Source organism: Buceros rhinoceros, unplaced genomic scaffold (assembly GCF_000710305.1).
Source record: "Buceros rhinoceros silvestris isolate BGI_N320 unplaced genomic scaffold, ASM71030v1 scaffold1112, whole genome shotgun sequence".
NCBI lineage: Eukaryota > Metazoa > Chordata > Aves > Bucerotiformes > Bucerotidae > Buceros > Buceros rhinoceros.
In genome coordinates this window covers 57,620-58,226 of record NW_010399327.1, presented here as the reverse complement: position 1 = coordinate 58,226, position 607 = coordinate 57,620, and the positions used below count along the sequence as shown (strand labels likewise).

Genomic DNA, 607 nt, shown 5'->3' with positions numbered 1-607 from the left:
CCCTACAGAGTCTTTAATAGCATTCAAAAGGTACCTGCCCAAACAGAGAGAGGGGGCTAGCAGCATCTTCCATTAGGTAAGGCAGAAATCATCTCTCCAGTCAAACTAAGAAAGAAAATGTTATCACTGAAAACCACACTGCTGGTCCTGTAAGCTTTACTCTATAACCCAAATAATTGCAGTAAATAGCCAGGATACAACTCCACCCATCCCACATCTGAGCTCACTCTGACCAGCAAGAAAACCAATTACTTGTAGGACACTACGCCAGTTTAAAGTATTTAAAAATGCAGCATTATTATCTGCAGCTGATGTTTGGCTCAGCTTTGCTGCAGTGCCGTCGCCATAATGATAGTGAACAGTTACATTTCAGCTGCCGTTCGTCTGGACATAAAGAATTAACTTTCTAGCATATACGTATTATTTCATTAACTTACTCTTTAAGGTACATATGTCCTCATTAAACTATGAAAGTTCAAGGACTGGGTAACAAAAAACTTTATTAAAACAAAGAAAGGCTACAAAGGGATACTTCAAGTGATCAACACTTAGTCTTTGCCCATGTGATAATACCAAATGTTTCAACACTAAATTACAAAAGAGAATG

The 607-nt window shown here is 38.2% G+C and overlaps 1 protein-coding gene across 1 annotated transcript in view; it reads right to left on the bottom strand.

Annotated features, from left to right (window-relative positions):
* The window catches only part of ARHGAP10 (Rho GTPase activating protein 10), a 146,561-nt gene that overhangs the window by 88,337 nt on the left and 57,617 nt on the right, over nucleotides 1–607 (bottom strand). The window lies entirely within an intron of this gene.